General features: G+C 40.4%; 1 protein-coding gene and 1 non-coding gene across 5 annotated transcripts in view; one reads left to right on the top strand and one right to left on the bottom strand.

The window, feature by feature from the left end:
* LOC122781617 (protocadherin-15-like) overlaps positions 1-23,024 on the bottom strand; it is a 266,246-nt gene that overhangs the window by 225,259 nt on the left and 17,963 nt on the right. For all 4 annotated transcript variants that reach the window (XM_044045416.1, XM_044045417.1, XM_044045413.1 and 1 more), the window contains exon 2: positions 11,660-11,717. The gene's annotated coding sequence lies outside the window, so the exon portion shown is untranslated. The remainder of the gene's footprint in view (positions 1-11,659; positions 11,718-23,024) is intronic.
* trnae-uuc lies at positions 2,790-2,861 on the top strand. Its single transcript has one exon. It is a non-coding gene; the product is annotated as a tRNA-Glu (tRNA).

Below are 23,024 nucleotides of genomic sequence, written 5' to 3'. Positions count from 1 at the left end.
TTTATTCCACAGATGTGAGACTTACACAACCCTTTGGTCACCATGTGTCCGAGGGGAATGCGACCAGAGCGAAGCTTCCTCTGTGTTTGAGAGAAAGTCAACTGCTCTTTTGAACCCCTTAAATCAGTAACACAATAAGTCTTTCAGAGGCTCGTTCCTCGGTGGGAGCATGGGCACACTTAGACGAGCAGAAAATGGACACAAATGCTTGGATTCCTTTTCTCACACACAAAAAAGAAATCACTTTGTGGGGTTTTGTCTGTTTTCGGGTGATATATCAAATCATTTGGTCAACACGGACAACAAGGAGGCAGTGAGACTGTAAAAAACAAAAAAGAAATAACACTTGAATATTGTTTTTCTCAAACTGAACAATTCTTCTTGTTGAAACATCATTTCCCTGGACTGCATGTGCACCCAGCAGCTCACTCCTAAAATCCTCTGCCTGTGAGCTCCCTGTAGGCGATTCCACAGGAAACTTTGTGTACACGCACATGCACGCACACACACACTCACACAGACACACAGAGAACAAAAGCTCCAAATAGCTGAGAGGCTCAAATCTTATCCCTGCAACTGAGCAGAAACTTTAAGTGGTGTGTCATTTATTGTGCGATTCTAAAGGTTCAATGTTGCCAATATGGTACGATTTACAAAAGAATAAGGACGTTGAGACATTGTCTTTGTTCCTTTTTTGGTGCCAGAGCAACAGGATGAGAGGACAGATTCCAGGTGTCCTGTTGTGCGACACCATGTTTGAAGAAAATCTGAGGTAACACGGGGATGTCAAGCTTGTTGAGCACAGCTTGGTGCAGTGACACAAGACACTTTCTCTCTCTTCTTCTTCTTCTTCCATTGCATTATCTAGAGGCATATGAGCTTGACTTCATAACGCAGTCACCAAGAGAGCACCACACCTGCGTTCACTCTCAAGGTACCTGCATGACTTTGCGGTCAGAAAGTGTGGCCGTGCATGCCTGTGGTTCCATTCCACACGTGTGTGTAATCTCATATTCTATTCCAGGAGCGTTGATTTCTCACCGTTCTTTGAGCACAGACACGTACAAGTTGAGTGGGTCCAGGTGAACCTCCTCACCCATGTAACCTAAAGCAGGTTTCCATGGTTACCGTCTTCTCTGTAGTCTCCAAAAACAAGAGCTCCATTTACTGGACAAGAAAGTGGAGGTGAGTAAGCGTTCATCCATGTAGGGCCTGCGAGAAAAAAAATAGCTAAAATGGAAAGAGAATTAATGGAATTCATGTTCACAGACCTCTGTGGACACATTAAGTATTAACCGCATATTTAAAGGAAAAGTTCATGTTTGCTTAAGTGTATTTGTACGAGGCTCTGACACATAGTGCTGCTCTGACCCTAATATTAGCAGACTCGATCGCAGTGAACTCATGGCTTCCAAAACACAAAATTCTGCCACCTAATAAAACGATAATTCAATGAAATCCATGCTTAGTGAAGTCTATTGCCACTTTATTTCAGAGTTAATCAGCATTTTCAGACAAGCAACCTAAGTCTTTCAGTAATCAACTCCCCCCACGCCAAAGCCCATAGAGATAATCAGCGATTTTACACCACACCACACAGGAGTTGTTGATCCACTGCTGCATCCATCTGTAAGTTCAAATGTCTTATTTAGTGACTTCTGTGTTTGGATTGCTTTTCTTTGGTGTTACCAAAGGCACAGAAACTCATCAAACAAGGTGTTAGAGGACAAGCAACTGCATTGCCCATTGAGCTAAAATCACTGATTTCCTCTATGGACTTTGGTGTGACAGATAAAGTCAGATAAAAGCAGCAAAAAATCTTTAAGAATGCGCCAAAATCTGCTTTTCTTTGTTGCAGCCATGTTTTTATGTGTTTCTGAACACACACACACACACACACACACCGAGCGTCTCTTTGGGGAGTGTTTTCATGTGTTCCTGCAGGCTTGACAGTAGCCCCCCAGTCCACCCACTAAATAAAAATTGAAATTGGCTCTGCGCAAAAGGAATTGCCAAGGGACATTTATGGTTTGGCACTGATGAGCTATGTGTGATATTGAGAGGTCAGAGCAACTCAGACAGTTGTGGAAGTAAGAGAAAGCAAAAAGAATATCAGCCGAGTCTCGAATGGCATGTGAGAATAAGTAGCAGAGAAGAAGCACGGTGTCAAAAATCATCGGGAAAAAAGAAAATATTGCTATAATGCTCTATGATCTAAGAGAATGAGGTCCTATTCAGTGTTATCCCTGCTGCAATTTGATTTAAATTAAAAGAGGAGGTTGAGGATGGAGCAGCGTGGCTGACACACCTTTTTAGCACAGAATATTCATGGGTTTAAGTTTAAAAATAACTGGGACTAGTTTGTTGGAAACTCCTCATTGAGCCAGAAAATTTGCCAATAATCTGCCAATTTCCTGTTCAATTGAGCTGAAAGTGCAAGCACGCTCCAATTATGTAAAATATACAACCGCTTCCTGATCTCATCCACCGTTGCAAGTATTTACAACAGAGGCCGAGAGTCAATTTATGTTTGATTGCCGTTTGAATTCTCTGCAGGAGAAATTATCCTTGGTGTGAAAAGGTGTTGAAGTGAAGTTGAAGTGCTGTTCGGCGCAGGTCAATTATTGTTATTATCACTCACCACATGCAACAGTTACCATTGCCTTGTCTAAGTGCCAGTCTTGGCACAATGTGAAGTCAGAAATGACAGCACGATTACAAGAATACGATTCTGGTGAAGGTAAGTCAGATATTGAACTGACTGTTTGGGGAAACACGTAGTTACTCAGTCCCATATGGTCTAGTGGTCAGGATTCCTGGTTTTCACCCAGGCGGCCCGGGTTCAACTCCCGGTTTGGGAATTCTGATATTTGTGGTGGAATGACCTACTAAACCCTAACAGTACAGTCTTGTCTAAGTTTTAAAGAACTTTTCAAGAGGTTCTTGAAAACCCAGCTCCTCTCCCAGCATTTACCTTACCCCCTCCCCTGCATCTCCTTCTGCACTTGGGTCCACCAAGCTCTCACTCTCAATATTAGAATTATGACTTTAATCCCAGAATTCATTGTGACTTTAATCTCAGAATTCATTGTACCTTTAATCTCAGAATTCATTGTGCCTTTAATCCCTTTAATCTCAGAATTCATTGACTTTAAACCCAGAATTCATTGTACCTTTAATCCCAGAATTCATTGTGCCTTTAATCTCAGAATTCATTGTGACTTTAATCTCAGAATTCATTGTACCTTTAATCTAAGAATTCATTGTGCCTTTAATCCCAGAATTCATTGTGCCTTTAATCTCAGAATTCATTGTTCCTTTAATCTCAGAATTCATTGTGCCTTTAATTACAGAATTCATTGTGCCTTTAATCCCAGAATTTTGTACCTTTTAATTTCAGAATTCATTGTACCTTTAATCACTGAATTAATTGTGCCTTTAATCTCAGAATTCATTGTGCCTTTAATCTCAGAATTCATTGTGACTTTAATCTCAGAATTCACTGTGCCTTTAATCTCAGAGACTTTAATCTCAGAATTCATTGTACCTTTAATCTCAGAATTCATTGTGCCTTTAATCACAGAATTCATTGTGCCTTTAATCTTTCATTGTGACTTTAATCTCAGAATTCATTGTACCTTTAATCTCAGAATTCATTGTGCCTTTAATCCCAGAATTCATTGTGCCTTTAATCCCAGAATTCATTGTGCCTCTAATCTCAGAATTCATTATGACTTTAATCCCAGAATTCTGACTTTTATTAGAATTCTGACCATAATACTCTTCTGTACACATCAGCCTCATTCACTGATTTCAGGATGTTTATGGTATAATTTCTACCAGTAACCACTAGAATGGTAAACAATGTTGTTGGGCTACGTCCAGTAGGTTGGCACTGTGATATGTGTATAGTTTAACATGCAGCTTTAGCTAAACTTCAATAGTGAAAGGTAGAAGAGTGGATTAGGAAATGTAAGACATAAAAACATGCATGGTCATTTCTGTATTTATTTATGAAAATCTTTCATTCAGCTGTGTGACAGCAACAGACTCCTGAGATATGAAGCACTCCGGCTGCTCTCATGGGAATAGAAGCTAAAAGGGTTTTGATAATTGGAACACAGGGGGAGCAGAGCAATAGCACCTGATACGTTACGAGAATCCCAGAGGCTATAGAAACCAACACTGAGGGCTGTAATGAAAATGTTCTTCTCTTTTTTTTTTCCACCGCCTTCCTGCCTTTTCTTCTCCTCTTCACAGTGCACCATGGGAACCTGTGGCAGGGAGTTCTTTTGACAGATACCACAGGTTATTACTTTTACGACCAGGGGCAACAAGGCCTTTCGAGAGTCCATTAGCACCTAGAGGAGCGGTTGTCTTCTTCAACTGGCTAATAGAGACTTTCAACTTTTTAACTAGCTGGAACCGGATTGAGAGTTTATTATCCATCAAAACTCGACAGCTTGTGCAAACTAGGATCAATTAAGTGCCAAAGTGGGTGCTTTGGGAGGACACTGTTTCAGCACAGGCCCAGGATTGCATCTTTTATCAACCACCGCAAATCAATACATTCCCAAAACAAGGTAGGGAGGATGCATTGTTGTTTGCACACGAGAAAATACGAGGTAAAAATCTGTGGCCAAAACTCTTGGCTAAAGTTCTCTTTAAAAATTCAAGCCTCAATACTTTAAACATTTAAACATAAATGAATGCCTATTCCATCCAAACCAAATTAGTTCACATTAGTTCTGAATCGGCCAATTATCTCCATGCAACTCTCTCAGTGTTTCTCCGTATAGAGCTCCAGCGGCAGGAAACAGCAATGTTCAAATCCGTAGATGTACAGACCACGCAATATACTGCAAACACCAGGCAATACGTCCCTTTGATGGCTGTATTCACAAAAAAGTGAACATGGTGGATAGCTGTTGTGCCCCACGATACCACAATGCAGACATCACTGAAGATTCTGAGAGGACAGGACAGAATCCACTTGTATTCACTTTATCTCAGGTAGAGTATCCAACACTAATTCACTTTAATATCTGGCATTTTATTGCATTTTCTCAGCATTCTCCAGAGTAGGATGAAGGGAAGTTTATCGGAGAGAGTCGAAGACTGTCACGTTTACTGCAGGTCTTCCATATTCCTGAAATGCATCATGGGGGCATGTGTCAAGTTTTTTGCGATATAGTGCTCGGTCTTCGGCGATGTACAGCGCGCAGTGAACTCAGACAGCTTGAAACTGGCACTGGTGCTGTTCATTTTTGCTGATGCTTTTCCTTCCACCACTGCATTAAAGAGAAATTGAGTCATGTGACATCCAGAGCTCTACAGTGTATCGTTATAGTTAGAATCTCGTTGTCCTCGGGCAACTTCCCACAGGAAATATGTAATTTTATTGTCACAACGACAGGGAGCAGAACATCATCGTATAACTAGTAATGCAAGACGGCTCCAAAACAGCTTTTGGAGTCATTGCGATGGTTCAATGCCTTGTTGCAAGGAGATTGGGGGCTGTCTCCACTGCCCCCTATTGTTTGTCAGGGGGAAAACCAGCCTTGTAAGATCAGGGCTTTGCGAAGTCTCACGAGAAACACACGCTTCCCAGCGAGGTACCTGCAGTGTATAAGATCAAGGCAGCAAGAGTGTTATTTTAGAGGTTCATTACAGCAGAGTAAAAAAGGCGAAAAAGGGAAGAAGAGAAAACGGTTGTCGGAGGAGGCGAGGAAGAGGAAACAACTGTCCGTGGCTTTTTCCGTATGGCGAGAACTAAAAAACACTGAAGCATGTGAAACAGATGCCAACCTGGTGGTTTTGCTGTTGCATGTGTAAGTATCTGTGGGATAAACTCTCTGTTCTCTATGTATTTATGTGTATTTGCACATGGTTCCACAGCTTGTTTAGATAAAGCAGCGGACACAAGGGCGAGAAAAAAAACAAAACAAAACAAACAAACAAAAAAACATGACCAGACTTGCAATGTTTGGCTTTAAGACTGAGAGGCATCCACAAAAGTTTCAGACGTGGACTCATACTGTGAAAGAAAAGTATTCTCCAATAGCCCAAACACAAACGAGCCGCAGCATGTGTCACGTTTTGAAGCAGAGGCTTATTACACAAACAACAAAAAACAGCTCCACTCACAAAAGAAGAAGAAAAACAGCGACACAAACAACAACATATCCTTTCTTGCATGCAAAAGCCACCATAGTTTGCAATCTGCCGTCTCACCAGCAGAGGTCACTCATTTTTACCCACAGGACAGCTAATATCTCTAAACTACTGTATATACCACCTTTAATCTCTCCGTGTTATAGATTGCTACTCCTTGTGTCTGACACCAAAGATAAGATGCAGGTGATAAAGGGTGTGGAATAGATGCTATGAGGAGATAAGACCAAGATGGCACTGGGATAAAGGAGAAGCATAGAAAGGATGGGATAGAGAGCAATAACTATAAAACCAGGCAACGGGAAACCAGGTAATTGTTTTCAGTACAATTACAGCAACATCTGATTCACTGTTGTTTGTATATAAAACATGAGAAAAAGAACTCGCCTAATGGCCATTGTCAAGTCAAAATAAAACCCCCATATTTACTGAACGCAGCAGCCATATTACTTGGAACATTTTATTCCCAGCAGCATAATAACTGTACGTCTTAAAAGCAAACACCTTGTCTACCTCATCTACAAAAATCATTTCCACCTGCAAACACTGCGTGTTGACAGCTGCAAGTTCATTTCCTGGCGCACTTGTTTTGTTTTTTTTGTTGTCCCCCATGTTTCCTGAGTGTGCGCTCGAGTGTGCGTGTATGCGCATCTGTGTGATAATGAATAATGTCGCTCGATGCCTTTCAGGCGATCAGATGGAGGTGATGTGACAGCAAATGGAAGCGGTGAAGTGGGCCCACTTTCAAGAACTCAACAGCTACAACATCTAGAATACTCAAGAGGCTGAACAAACGGAACTGGAGACAGGCAGCTGTCAGACAAGCAGCAAATGGAGTGCATTAGAAATTGGCCGTGAACATGGCTATGGGTTTTGTAGAGAGAGAGAGAGAACTCCATTTTTATTGCTTGTCAGACTACTTTCTGTGCATTAACACCTCCCAGTATACGGTATAGAGTGAAAATGTCAGAAACGACCAAGTAGTGGCAGAACAAAACAAGCCATTTACTCAGTTTGAAACTGCTGACATTTTAGCTAGCTTTGGCTAACGCAACACTACGTGAAACTCTTCTTTACTGCTCTGAAAACAGCAGTGTCAGTACAATACAGTACAGTACAGTACAACATCTATTCAGCTACAGTTTAGAAAAATAAAATGTCTAAATGTTGTTTAATATTTTGGCAATTTTACTCAGATGTAATACTGCTGACATTTGAGCTAGCTCTCTGGCTAACGCTATAAATCAAATCCCTTTACTGGTCCGATAACAGTACAACTTCTGTTCAGCTACAGTTTAAAAAATACAATTTTGTAATTTTTACATGCTGTGTTACTGTAAAGCGGATGTTTTAGCTAGCGCTAGCTAATACTGCACTGTACATTAGCTCTGAAAACAGAAGTAGCGCAAGGAGTCACAAAGAAGATGATAAGATAAAAATACAGTGAAACAATATATTGTAAATACATAGAGTGTGTGGATTTATTGACTTTGAGCTAAGAAAAAAATAGAGTCTTCGATTTGGACCGTTTTTGAGAACAGTTTTGTGCCTGAGGGACAGTAATGTTTTATTTTCAGCGCAGCTTAATCTCTAAATGAAATAACTTCTGACAGCAAATTTTGTGGAGCGATTAGCCCTTAAAAATGTTTTTATGCAACACTCCTCAAAGGGAGGTCTTTATAAAATTGAATCACAATGACTAAACTTAAGAGTTAATATTTGCTTAACGTACAAATACCAGCAATAACAGACCGACAGGATCAAATCTGCTTGACCTTGTTCACTTCAAGGTCTCATTGACAAACATGTAAACACTATCGTTGTCACAGTTTCACCTCTGGGGCTGCAAACTTAAAATTACTTTCATATTCCAATTATTTCACCTCCTTCAAATCAGGACTGGAACAAACTCACTGTTGCACTTTACTGCCGTTTAATAAGATTTATTGAACTGAAAGGTCAGAAAACTTTTAAAAAGTATGACATTCTTGAACGTCTTATTTGTCCACAAACCAAAATGATTTGCTTTTGAAGATTTCTTAGTTATATGGGACATAGAAACCAAAACATATTCACATTTAAGCTTACCTCAAACCAATTAATAGACAATCAAAATAGTTGATGATTCATTTAGTAATCAATTAATACTTTCATTATAGCCCTAATTACATCATGCAATTAAATAAAACATTACTATTTTAAATAAGCCTTAAGATTCAGAGGGTTTTGGTTCTGACAGTGTCACACATTCCAACCGTCTTTTCCTGACGCCCACATGCCACCACATACTAGAACCTACAGTAGTACTTAGTACCAGAGACACATACAGAATACAACCTGAAGTGAAATACACCGAAGCACTGGCATTTCTAAAACAGGCACACACACACACACACAGAAACTCAGAAGCAATGAATAATTTCATCCTGCCGTGTGCTCTGTAAGCGGCACAACACTTGAGTTGTACGTTCCGTGACCCTGTAAAAACAGACTGCCAGGTGAAATGCAGGTCAAGGCATCGTGGGTGCCAGGATGGCATTCCTCCATCACTAAGACAACAATAATAAACCTGCCAAAAAAATGTTTTTCCTCCCCATTAACAGGAACGTGAAGCAGAGGAAACTGATTGCTGATTGACTTTTTGCCAGGGGAGTGACAAAGGAGATTATATTGGTGTTGCAGTAAAGCTGGAGGGGGAAAGTAACTATTGAATTGGATTGCCTCGCAGGAGCACACTCTACTTTCTCGAGGCAGGAACTGTGGTGAAAAACAAAAATGACTAATGTGATTAGTAATGAGACCAACGGAAGATGAAGCCAGTGTCTTTGGTTCAGATGTAGCCCTGAAATAAATGGCACCGTTATTCAATTTTCCAAAATGTAGTTCAGGGATATGTAGCCAATTGATTGAGGACGTGAAGTCAAAGCCATTAATTCAACATAAGCTGTGATTTCTCAGGAGTGCCTTGTCCAAAATGTGATCTAGGACTTAATCTCAGCACTGCATGTGAGCTTCATATTGGCATCTGTGTTTATAGTAGCAGCATCTCAAAGCAAACAGCTATGTTGGCTCCTACCTTTACACTATAGTATGGACAATCACTGGCCACTTTATTAGGTACAGAAAAATACACTATATGGACAAAAGTATTTGGCCACACCTGTTCAGTATTGAATTCAGGTGTTTCAATCAGGCTTTGGGCTCAAGGCCCCTTATCTCCAATGAAGGAAACTCTGAATGCTTCAGAATACCAGGTTATTTTGGACAAAATCCAACTTTGTGTCAACAGTTTGAGGAAATCCCTTTTCCTATTCCAACATAACTGTGCACAAGGACAATAAAGACATGGTTTGACTTTGGTGTGGAAGAACTCGACTTGGCCCTCACACAGGAGCCCTGACCTCAACCCCATCGGGCACCTTTGGGATGAAGTGGAACAGAGACAGTGAGCCAGTGCCTGATCTCGTAAATATTGTAGAGAATAAATGAATGGACACAAATTCAGCACAGAAACACTTCAGCATATTTTGGAAAGTCTTCCAAGATGAGTGGAAGCTGTTATAGCAGCAAAAGGGGAACCAACTCCATTTTAAGTCCTGTATAGGTGTTTGAACATGTCCCTGGTGTAATGGTCAGGTGTCCCAATACTTACTGTATCTCATCAGCAGATCACATGACAGCAATTCAATGCTTGTCGGCATGTAGACATGCTGAAGTTGAAACTGAGCATCAGAATGTGGAAGAACGGGGATTTAAGTGACTTTGAACATGGCATGTTTGTTGGTGTCAGATGGGCTGGTCTGAGTGTTTCACAAACCTCTGATCTATCGGGATTTTCCAAGCACAACCAGCTCTAAGGTTTACAGAGAATGGTCCAAACAGAGAGAGTATCCAGTGAGCAGCAGACCTCTCTGAGAAATTGCCTTGTTGATGCCAGAGCTGGTTCTAAATGATAGGAAGGAAACTCAAAAAATGACTGTGTGCACTGTGTACCTAATAAAGTGGCCAGTGAATGTACATCCTCTGTGCAGTGGCACATTTCCTCAGCCACTGCCTCATAAATCCCACCTCTCCTCTTCGTCCTTCAGTTCACACACACACACACACAAACAGACTCTTCAGCACTTAACGTTCACTCTTGGCATCAGCGTTCATTCTCGATATCTATTTCCGTGTTTTATTACATTGGGTCTTTGTGTGTATTTGCCACTTGCGAATCAATGTTTCCCAAGTGGAAAAATAAAAACAGCCTTGACCCGGTGTCGCAAAGTCTGTGCGGAGTGTAACCCTCCACATCGGAAACACAAGTCCACGCTGAACGACGTTCAGAGGTCTTATTTTAATGAATGGAATGAACAGTATGTTTATTAAAGACGGCACTTTATCTATATTAAATAAGGCCATTAGCTTGACCTTAACTAAATGAAGTGCTATGGATGCCTCCGCATGGCACAAAAGGAGAAATTAATAAAGATGCAGTTACTGCAAGTGAGCACCGTGCTGCAGAGATAAGATGCAGATCGACAAGAATGCACAGAATTATTGCAAAAAAAGATGTCAAGGGCTTGTCCATTCAAACTGTCCCATAAAACCTTCAATGTGAAGAATTATAATGTATTGTTGCAGCTGTAGCTACCATGAGTGTTGATCAAATGAATGAAATCACAGGCCTTCACAGACCGCAGCGCTGCGTCAATCTAAGTCTAGGACCAGGCTTTGTGACTGAGTGACATCAGGTCAAACGATTGTTGCTGTATATATAAGTTTTAAAGTCGACTTTCAGCTGTAGGATTAAAGAAAAATGATAATGTCTGACCTTGCAGTGAAAATTATTTCCTGGATTCACAGGCTTTCAGAGTGAAATCAATAAATAAAAGGCTATGAAATTACTATTTTACAGGCTTTAACTGTGGCTATTAGAGGAACTTACCGCCAAGTGCTTTTTTAAGTGTGATTTATGGAGTGAACTATAGTATTTATACAGGAAAATTACAGTAACATTTGGCTTAACTGTGAAGTTAATTCAATTATTGCTTCATTTTGTCCACAAACCGAAATGACTCTGTTTTAATGATTTATTTGTTATACGGAGCAAAGAATTTAGAAAATAAGGTGAAGTCATGCAACTATCAGCCAAGTATTTTACTGTGAATGTACAGTCAAATATTTTATTTGATAACAGTAAATTTCTTAACCTTGAGAAGAGACAATCTGCTCATTGGAAACAACAACCCAAGAAATAGTCAACAGCCCCTAAAATATTTACTAGTTAGACTCTGGACAAGACAAAGCAATGCCTTAAAAACCTCAATGGTCCATCCTGTGTGATTCTGTATATGTCTCCTAAACATACACCTCAAGTCTCAAGAGCAAAAATCCCAGCATGAATCTACCGGCTAACAAGCACAGGACGCTGATGCACATGAGACACCGACTGAATCTTAAAAACTACCAAAAAGATGGAAAATGGAAGGGAAAAAAATACCTGATTTGAGTTCCTGCAATCACACCACATCCCGTCCTTTCAGTCAGAATTCACAGACCTGTGAAGGAAAAAAGAAACGAAGGCATTAGATCCACAATGCATCACAAATCCAGACGCATTTGTCACTCGACACGAGCACAATCATTTAGTGACTTATCAGCGAATGAGTTTGATTTATAATCACTTCCCGGGATAATCTCCCCTCGTTCTCCTCTGTGTACTGTCAGTCTTCATTAAAGTGTTCAGTGAAGCAAACAATAACTGCTTCACAATCATCTCAGTTTGTCTTCTGAGAAGACGGAGAGGAGCCGTCTGCTGCGAGAGATAACACACACACACACACACACACAGAGAGGTCGATCCTAGGGATGAGCCATGAGTTTTTGATTATTCGCTTGATGAGGATAAGTCGATCAGTTACTATAAACGAGATACAAAACAGATGTTTTGCCAATGATAGTGTTCATAAAAACAAATATTTCTTCTTCGGTGACTGAGTAATTTGTGGCAATATTATCACAAAGTGGCAGCAGTGGTGAGAATTTAGTGAGCGGACTTCATATGAGATTTAAGAAGTTTCTTGAATGCATCTTGAAGCTGCTCCTCTAAATTCAACATGCTGTGTTCTTAAACTCCCTAATTTCATGTGGCACAGTGAGGTAAATGTATTACATTCAACATTAAATTATATATACAAGCTTGTTCAGGGTTTTAATTCCAGTATTTTTGATTCTATTGATTCATGTTGTTCTCCATAGATTTATTTTGCATCACAAATGTGTTTTTATTGTGAACGACACAATGTCAATGTCAAATTAAACACTTTTACTTTGAAATTCTGTGAAATGTCATCATCATTTTAGTTGAGGGTCTTTGAATGCACCTCGTTAGCTCAACACAATGGGAGCCCTGCATTACTTTCACCAGCATGTGTCGGAGCTTGGAATGTTCCACAAACAATACCATGGCATACTCAAATAGCATTTCTTGCTAGAAGAGCCCATCACTTGTCAGTCATTTAAATCTCATTTTCTGCAGGATTCTGCCAAGTAGAGTCTTCAGTTTAAATTTAAAATAGAGTGATGTGTAACTGTTGTAGCACACTGGTAAACACATACACCTGACTGTGCTTATGAGAACTGACCTGCACATCATCGTGAGTAGAAATAGCTCTGTATTTCTCCCTTCAGGTTGTGCCTGTTAAGTCTTTTTATGCTGAGTGGCACTGAGCTTTAATAACCTGTCCAATGTCAACATGTTGCTCTTATCCTGCTCTCAGGAACCAAAAATAAGGAGAAACACGGCCCCATGAAGAGTAGAAGTTGTACAACTTTCAAAAACCACTCAAAACTAATTAATTGCAAATAATTAACACGAAAAAAAATGGAGTGTGATTTTTGGAGCAGTAAGCTTACAGCATGCGGTTGTTGTTTACTTCTGGACTAACAACCACTGGAACCAGTGCAGAGTTCATGCAACAGCTTCACTGTTTGTCATTTTGTCTTTGGATTTCGTTTCAACCTGTGAAGTGAAGTTGACATGTGGTTTTATCAGGTGTTGACACATTGTCAGCGTTGACTTTGCAGAGTGCGTCGCCAGCAGGCCACCGTTGCCAAAAACCAGACAAAGACACATCCTCTCGCTGAAACCATGGCTGCCAACAGGGACACAAGAGACAAAAAAAAAAAAGATTTCAGCCAACTAACAAAAGGTTGACCTCATATAAATCTGCACCAGCTGAAGTACATGATAGCTCAAGGACACATCTTGCCATTAGACAGCTTGTGTCACCTTGTGAACCACTCACTCCCTGCATCAAAGTTAATAGAGAAACTCAGCGATTTTGGGAGTTGTTGATCCACTGTTGCCTCCACCACTTAAAACATACTAGACTTTGATTTGACACAAACTTCCCAAACGAGGCAGCAGGAGACCAGCAGCTCCTGTGTCCCTTTGTGATAAAAATGTTGATTTTCTTCATGGAGTTTGGTGCAGGTTACGTGCTATAAGAAAATTGGCAGTACAATTACAAAATACTGGAGTGTTCTATTGGATGAATCTCAGTGATAAATGATTAATTTTCACATAATAGATTGGCCTGAACATGAAGAACTCAAAAGTGTCAGCCAATCAGAATAGAGGCTCAGAAACAAACACAAAATGTAATGTTCTTTAAACCACAACTGCCCCATATTATTTATGGATATGAAACTCCATATCACATATACTGTATATAAATAAATATACAAATACTAGACCTTAAACTTGACGGATGACAACTCAGAGTATGTCATATCTTTTATAAGGTGAGTGATGTGGCACTGGAGATGGTAATTTTGCTCTCACTGCGCACTCAATATAAAACTTTAGCACAGACTACAATTTATTTATATTTGGTGGATAACCACCAAATTGGATACACACTTATTTTTGAAATAACATAAACATTAGGCCACGAAAAACTGATGTAAATGGTAAATTTATAAGTTTTTAAATCTTAATGAGCACTCAAAGCTGCTTTACACGACAGTTTCACACACACTTTCATACCACACACACACACACACACGCAGTGCACTGCCAGCACAGTAGTCAGGAGCAACGTTGGGGTTAGGACTTAAGCCCAATTTTTTGTCTTTTGTCTTTCATTAACAATTAAAGCAAGATTTGGGTCACGTACATAATCGAGCTAGCTTGATAGTTAGCTAACTGTAGCATTTTGTTAACAGGTCAGGGGTCACTTCATTGCTTGATTGAACTCACACATGGACAGTTAAGCTAATTCTGATGTTACTCATGCTAGTGTACCTCATAATCTGGCTAACTTCACCTGAACTCTGTTCTTTAGCTGAACCTTTGTGTTTCATTAACAAAACAGGTGCTAGTGCATATCAATCACATGTTAGCTTACCTCACAGGTGATGATTTGGCTAACTTTAGCACTTGGGTTCTTTAACTGGGCTTTTTCTTCTTGTTGTCAAAGCAGTGGTGATAGTTTGGCTAGCTTTAGCATTTAGTAAGCCACACATGTAGCATGTAGACTCACTGAGTGAGGAATTGAACCCACAACCTTCCAATAAAAAGAAAACATCTCAAGTCTGTGATTCAGTTTATGTATAGGTATAGAAGATGTAATATATGATCCCACAACCAAAGAACTGTTTCTGTGCTGATAAGAGGGAGGAAAAAAAGTTCCCCTTAAAATGATAACAAATATTAAATCTTAAGAACGTTGAAGAACAATGAGACATCAAAAGGTTGACAGAAATCATACATAATTAATCAGATCTTTAAAAAATGTATGAATGCATCAGAAGTGAGCTCTCAAACTGTCAACAATCATTTTAAGTAAGAGCGTATGAGGAGCTTTATGAAGAAAAAAGCAATTTTAACAGCACGGATACAACTTTAAGACTTGTTCACCTCATTCAGGTAATCAAAGAAACTAAACAGCCATGACATGAAAGTGATAAAGAATGAAGCAAGCATGCTTCAAAAACACCACTGTAGGTATTTATTTATAAGCAGAAAAAACCCCAAATGTGATGCATTTGCTATGTCGACACAAAATCTATATCATTTTTGATTCATGGAAAAAAAGCATGAAATGTCAAGTTGTCATCGGTGTCCAATCCATCACTGTCACCACGGAGGAGGAGAAGAAGAAGGCATTTGTTCACATGACGAGGCGTCTGACAGAGTGTGAATTGTAGAGCTTGTACTTTACATTAAAGACCACCACTTAGTGTACTGGTACAGTACGGTACGTTTTGGAGCGGTAAAGCCCTGGGTCAGGACTGCGTTTTTACTGAAAACAGTACCTTTACCTGGTAGAAAGGACAAGGACCCACCCCTAATAATTATAGTGGATAAACTAGTGTCTCAGATAATAAATTCAATTGATTTTCTTCATTTTATGTTAAAACATTTAGCAATAAATACAGGGAGTTACACCCTGCTGAAAAAAACAGCATAGACCAGGTTTTATACTTGGTGTTGGTATTATGCTGGTCATGCTAGTAGACCAGCATAGACCAGCATAATGATGCTGGTGGACCAGCATGGACCAGCATAGACCAGCATAGGCCATCATAGACCAGCATAGACCAGCATAGGCCAGACCAGACCAGCATAGGCCATCATAGACCAGCATAGGCCATACAGCATAGACCAGCATAGCCAGCATAGCATATAGGCCAGCATAGATAGACCAGCATAGGATCAGCATAGACCAGCATAAGGATGCTGGCATGGTCCAGCATGGACCAGCATAGACCATAATAGACCAACATGGACCAGCATAGACCATAATAGACCAACATGGATCAGCATGGACCAACATGGACCAACATGGACCAACATGGACCAACATAGACCCATAATAGACCAGCATAACGATGCTGATGGACCAGCATAGACCATAATAGACCAACATGGACCAGCATAGACCATGATAGACCAGCATAGACCAACATAATGATGCTGGTGGACCAGCATGGACCAGCATAGACCAGCATAGGCCATCATAGACCAGCATAGGCCATCATAGACCAGCATAGGCCAGCATAGACCAGCATACATAGCAGCATAGGCCATCATAGGCATAGGCCAGCATAGACATAGGGGCATAGGCCAGCATAGACCAGCATAGGCCAGCATAGACCAGCATGAATCAGCATAGACCAGCATAAGGATGCTGGTGGTCCAGCATGGACCAGCATAGACCATAACAGACCAACATGGACCAGCATAGACCATAATAGACCAACATGGACCAACACAGACCAGCATAGACCATAATAGACCAGCATAGACCAGCAAAACGATGCTGATAGACCAGCATAGACCAACGTAATGATGCTGGTGACCCTTTAAAGTGTTTTTGAATAATTTGTAAGCAGAGACATCCACCTGTAGATACTGAGGAACGCTTGTTGGTATTAAACTGTTATATTTTATCAGATCAAACAGGAAAAAAATGTAAGTTTTTCATATTCTTTCAGTTCTAAAGATCAGTATCAGCCATACGAAGAAAAAAAAAACATAATGTCCGACCTCTAACAGAAGGACAAGGGATTCTTCTTCTCTGCTCTACACTGATACACTGGAGTAATTAAAGGCTTTAACTCAATAATTACAGCCAATAAAGCCCTGACATTTTGATCTTCATAATAACACCCTGAGAGTCTCATACACGCTCTGTCAAGAAACGGACGGTGTCAGGCGCGAGAGCGAAGACGGCAGAGAGGGCCGTGAGTCACAATATTCATCAGCCGCGCTGTAGCCGAGTGTAGCCCGGCGTTTGAAGGATCACACATCTGTGCAGCTGCTGTCATCGACAGCGTACTCTTCTTTATACTTCCCCCATCCTCCCGCCGTGGTACTGAGGACAAGACTCTGCTGTGCTGCACTGTGCCATGCAGTTTGAGCCTGGATCTCCCTGTGAGCTTAACAGGGAGTGCAGCCCTCTCGTTTTATTTAGCACTTCAAAAGGGAAACAAGAGAAAAGAGAGGAGTAAAAGGGAGAGAAAAGAAAATGACAGACAAAAAGGGGGAAAAGGCAGAGGGGAAGCAGCAAAGGAACAGAAGAGAGGAGACGGACAGAGTCTGGATGTACAGTAAAATGTTCCTAAACCACCAAAGTGTTAATTTTTGTTTCTGGCTGTCTTGCACATAAATGACCAATATCTTAAGTCAGGGGTGTCAAACATACGGCCCGGGGGCCAGAACCGGCCCGCCAGAGGGTCCAATCCGGCCCACAGGATGAATTTGTTAAAATTTCACACTACGATTACAATCTAAACGTAATGTCAAATGCAATATTTTTCACTTCCAGTGTGATGTGTAAATAGTAAATTTAGGCATGATATTGTTGAAATTGCACTTATATTTCTCAAGAAATGTCATGTTTTGTAAAAATGAAGTTCTTGTTGGTCATAGGTTATTATGCTATTATTTTACTGGTCCGGCCCACTTGAGATCACATTGTGCTGTATGTGGCCCCTGAACCCCTGACTTAAGTGAACAGCAATTCATCTGAGCCCGCGTTGCACCCGTTACGCTTCAACATATAGTGGTGTGGTCTAAGGTTCGTTGTGCCTCACTGACAAAACTGGTGGTCTACGATTTCAAACACGACAGAAGATACAGCTTCCGTATAATCTCTCACTAATCTCGGGGCCTGAACGTGTTTGTGTTGCTGTGAGATTAAAGCTCCTGTTCAACAAACGCTTGGACAACAGAAGCTGGCAGTCAGCTGCTGAAGTTTTAATACACCAAAACCCATACACATGAGGATCGAGGCACTTTGTAGGGGGATCCTGAGGAACAGGAAGTATAACCAGAATGATTATTTCATGCTTTGAATGCAGATATTTGACATAAGTAGGTCAGATTTAAACATCATTTCAGGGGAGTCTTTTCAAGAAACACACGAGTTGCATCTCTTAAGCCCCGTCTCATCTCGTCTCTACGTTCAGACTGAGGGCAAATCAGATTTCTGTCTCAAATCAGATATTTTCAGGGAGACTTTCTGCACTGCTGATTTGAAACGAACAAATTTGATTTATGTATCCAGATAGGACCAACCTCTCTGCAGGGGTTGCTCTGGTAACAGATGTACAGTAGGCACAATCACATTTGTGCCGCAGCTTTCAAACATGGATGCAAGGGAGATGCACAATTATGATGCAATAGAAGAATGAGAGTGATGATCTGATCTGAGCAGCCGGAGCATAGAGATCGAGATGCAGAATCTGTAGAAATCTGATTTAAACTGCATTTCAAACCATCTCCAAATGTTTGAATGAATCAGACCAGAGAAAATCTGATTCTTGCCGTCCAGACTTTGTCCAAAGAAAAAAAGAAAAGTGAGATTTTGCAGTCTGAGCACGTTCTTTGAAGAAGACCACAAAACTCTGACTGTAGCTCAAGAGTCCGATCTTGTTGGTTGACATCATAGAACTCATGGTGCAGAAGTACATATAATATATGTGTATATATAAACATACTGAATAGGCACCAGGGGGCGACTCTGCCATCTGCAAAAAGAACACAATTTGACTGGAAAATTAGCTTCTTCACTCTCCCTGGGGAGCTAGTGCTTGGTTGTAACTAGGTTTTATTTATTATTACAATGATTAACGATTATTATTGGTTGATGTATTTATTGTATACCTATTTACTTTCGTTCTCCACGTCTCGATCGCTAGTTTGGGGTCTTTTTCAGTTTTTGTAAACAATGTCACTAGATGGAAACTAGATGACAAAGGCCCACATGAGGCCCACATGAGTGTGATTGACAGCTGGTGTCGTCCAACAGGAGCCTGGTTACGGGCGTCGCCTCCGAACTTTTACATGACGTCAGTTAAGTGGTAGTTTTTCATTATTTCTATTCTTTCTCCTCAATGCTGTTGTTGACCAGTGGCTTCCTGTATCACCATTAACTTACAGGAATCCTCTCACATCGGTGCATTAATGCAGTCACTCTGCATATAACGTGTCACCTGACTTTAATGGGATCATTCATCAGCACGAGGAGCACCCGCGAGCTAAAAGTGGCTCCACTTTACTGAATCCACCGTCACACTCAAGAGCGTGACAGCTCTGGACCTGTGGTGGTCCGCCTATAAGCCCAGATATTCCTCCTTATTAACATGTGTCATGGCTGATGTGCTTTAATGGATAGTAAAAGCCAATCGAGACACAGCAGTCGCACTCAAAGCGCCACTTCAGAGACAAAAGTGTGACCAGACTCGGCAAATGAGAGACGGCAGGACGGAGAGAAAGGATTTAATCCTGGAAACACCTGATGCAAGTGCATCTGCATGATTGACATACGTTTATTTATTTAAACTGACTGAATGCATTAAAAAAAAGAAGGAACTGGATCAATAAAGTGGTCCAACATCACCACAGGGCTGCGTCTCATCATTGTTTTCACAATCAATTAAAATATCTCGTTTAATTTCTTGGTGAATGTCTCCTTTTGTCCACAAACCAAGATTATTCATATATTTTAATGATGTCTTTGTTATATGGAGCAAAGAAACCAGGAGAATTATTCACGTTTAAGAAGCTGAAAACTCTAATGAGAGTTTTAAACAGTGAAAACACTCAAACCAATTAATAACAGCTGACGATTAATGAAGTAATTGGTTAATGATATTTAATTGAGTAAGAGTTGTAGCTAAAACTGTAACTTACTGTAAATAAACACAGCAAAAAAATGAAAATAGTCACACGAGACACTGGAAAATAACAAAAAACACTCAAACTGATTAAAAAAATGTGAAATAATGGGCAATCGACTAATCGTAGCGGCCCTAAAATACAATAAAGAGTCTGTTACAACCTAAAAACCATCATTTTTACCTACATTTTTACTACATGTGAATAAAAAATTATCCCTTTTTTAATATTTCATTCATTCAAAAAGCTTCATCATCTTTATAATCACCATAAGCACGGACATTATATCGGGTATAATTTAATTATTTGAGTGGAATCAAAAGTCCCTTTCATGAGGACATGAATGGTCACTTTTAAAATGCATGAGGAGTCATTTGAATTACATTAAACGGAATTTTCAATAACCAAAGCACAGATGGGGTGAGGCACTGCACTGGACGGAGATTATGTTGCTCCAAATAATTATAGTTGACCTTATATTGCAGGAAATAATAGGGTGTGAGGAAGCCAAAAAAAAAGAAAAAAAAAAGCCGAATGCATCATCACAACAGCCGACAGCGCGGTGACAGAGTGGGGTTCTGTGCGCTGGTGTCCCCATTTTCTCACTACAGCCTTCAGGTTTGTGCCAAAACAAGACCTCGGCGTGACCTGCTGCTGCTGCTGCTGCTGATGCTGCTGATGCTGCTGCTGAATAAAACAGACGCAGCCTTTAGGTGTTCACTGTGGCGAATTCTCAAATCAGAAAAGCAGCGTCCGCTGTGTGGGAGCAGTGGATGGTGTAACATTTAACACACGAGGTAAAACAAAACGTCTGGAGTATAAAACAAAAAAAGCTTGTTTTTTTCACACACACACACACACAATAAAAAAATAAGAATGCTTGTCATTGATTGTTTTTTGAGGCATTGGGTGACCTTTTGTGAAGGAAGACCAGGTTTTTTCTGACTCTCTCTCCGACTTCCACAAATAAAAATCGATTACAGGAAAAACCGTAAACATAAATAGACTACAACTATTTCCACAAGATTGGGGTCGACTGTTTGAACTGCGGGGCCACAAGAGAAAATCTATATATGTGCTCCAGTGACATGTTTTGCAGAATAGGCCAACATAGCATCGCAAAGCATCAATTTGTTTGGTTTTCTTCATTACAGTTTCTCATTCAACAGTTAAATATGTCAGAAGAAACAGTTAGTAACGGTTTCCAGTGCACGACAACAAATAAAAACAAATGCCCCGTATGTCAGTGGTTCTCCCACCACCTGACAAAGTAACACCATTATCACCAACGTTAAACGACCGTGGTGTAAAACAGGTCGAGCAAAGTCAGCCACAGACTTTTTACAGCAGGCAGATTTATTCCCAATAAGATCAGTTGCTCTCTCATCCTCCTCCTCCTCCTCCTCCTCCTCTTCGTTTGAGAGAGCCCTGGATGTATATAATCAATGATCGATACACGATGGGTTTGGTGTAATAACTAGAAAACGAATATATGCAGATGATGAAGTTATATTACTCCTTTTAATATCTAGGAGGACAGGGACGGTCAATTTTGAGCCCTCTGATCTAGTTTCACATCCAAAGTTTAAAATGAGCACAGACCTACTGTATATGTAAAGAGAAGTTGTTCAAGTGCAGGGGAATCTTTATAAAAACCAAAATGTGCTGGACAGTTTACTGTTCAAAGGCCAAAAAACGTTGTATTATATGCAAACCTGATGCACTTCCAGGCTGTACATTTTGAACACATTTTTAAATGTCAATTATTTGTTTTTAATCAATGACTTCTCTACTATGACAACAGGATGAAACACTGACAAAGAAACTGCCGTGTTTGTTTTACATTTCCTGTCACACAACCCAAAATCATAAAAACTGCACACAGCCTTTTATTTGAGCCTATTTTTTATACACCAGCTTTCAATTATTCACGATTCCATCTGCACAGTTGTGTACGTGCACTGTTGAGGAGCCTGTGTGGCCTTTGTATCACTTGAGTTTAGGGGCTGCAACAATCAATCAAGTATTTTAGATATGTTTTCTCTTTAATAATAAAAACGGGTTCTGGTTTGTGGACAAAATTAGTCTTCATGGACCAGTCAATGAATCAATTTATGAGGAAAATAATCCAGAATTTGATGGATTAAGAGAATAATTATTTGTTTTGGTTAGTTTAGTTTTTTAGTTAAAAACACTTGTGTCACAGACACTCTTGTTTCTTTAAAAGAACTTTATGTCACAGCAGCACCCAGTCATATTAATTGCTGAAAAACAAGTTAATGAACATTAAGTGCAGCTCTAATTGTCTGAGTGAAGGGGAATCAATGTTGTAACCGAGGCAGAATCCTCAGCAAGGACGTTTCCGAGCGGCGGCCAGTCCGAGGAAACCTAATTGGTCATGAAATTTTCATTGAACCTGCAAATTGTCATTGCGCCCGCAAGACACCCCGCTCAGAAAGCGGCGACCTTCACCAGCACGATGCAAGGTCACGCGGCAGCCACACCACAGCCCGCCGAGGATATACGTATAAATGTGCAAAGGTTCCAGCTGTAGGTGACACTGAAGTTGTGTTTGTGTGCGCGTACATTTGCATTCTGATGCAAATGGAAGGGGTTTTTTTTTTTGGTGTCTGCCGTCTGGTGTTATCAGAGTTGTCAGGAGAATTTATAACGCCACTGCAAACACGGTAGACTAGACAAGAGAGGAGAGCACGTTCTGGAGAGTAAAGGTTTGATTATGTGTCCTCTCTGATGGATGACCACCTCAGATCAGAAAATAAATGTATATAATTCACTACACACGGACGCGAGCATGATAAATTCCGGGACATTTATGTATCTCCTTGTGCGTGATTATACTTTGGCAGTAATGTTGTCACATTTGAGTGAACAATATAAAGCATCGGCAGTCGTAAACGTTATCAGATAAAAACAGTCCTGCGTGCCCTTCTCGGACTCGGCGATGCAGAGCGGTGGAAACGACAGTGGAGCGAAGCAGATGTCTTATTGTTCTTCTGTTACAATCCACACTTCTGTTCATTGTGCTGCTGCTGCCTTTGATGTCGCGAGTGCCTGCAGAGGCACGAGTTTTTAACCAAGTGAATATTTTCTGACTTAATAAATCTGTTTTATGTTGGAACTTTATACGTCTATAAATCCCAGCTTTAAGGTTTCA

The sequence above is a fragment of the Solea senegalensis genome, linkage group LG15 (genome assembly GCF_019176455.1).
Source record: "Solea senegalensis isolate Sse05_10M linkage group LG15, IFAPA_SoseM_1, whole genome shotgun sequence".
In the NCBI taxonomy this organism is placed as follows: domain Eukaryota; kingdom Metazoa; phylum Chordata; class Actinopteri; order Pleuronectiformes; family Soleidae; genus Solea; species Solea senegalensis.
Note: the sequence above shows the minus strand (reverse complement) of the source record. Positions and strands in the feature narration are given on the sequence as shown.